The following is a 223-nucleotide window of genomic DNA, read 5'->3' on the forward strand; positions in this document are numbered from 1 at the left end:
CACTTTCAATTTTACACTTCCATTTTCCATGGGAGGAGAGGTGGCTACTCTGTTACCATTAGACCATGAGGGCTCCATCTCCATGAATGGGATTAATACCTTATAAAAGGGTTAAGGAGACCCAGTGAGACTCTTTTTCCCTTCCATCCTTTATGCCTAGGGTGACCAGATTTTAACATCTGTAAGGCAGGACAACATGGCTGGGGGGGGGGCGGAACGGGGG

Source organism: Otolemur garnettii, unplaced genomic scaffold (assembly GCF_000181295.1).
Source record: "Otolemur garnettii isolate 467f Iridium unplaced genomic scaffold, OtoGar3 scaffold00230, whole genome shotgun sequence".
In the NCBI taxonomy this organism is placed as follows: Eukaryota; Metazoa; Chordata; class Mammalia; order Primates; family Galagidae; genus Otolemur; species Otolemur garnettii.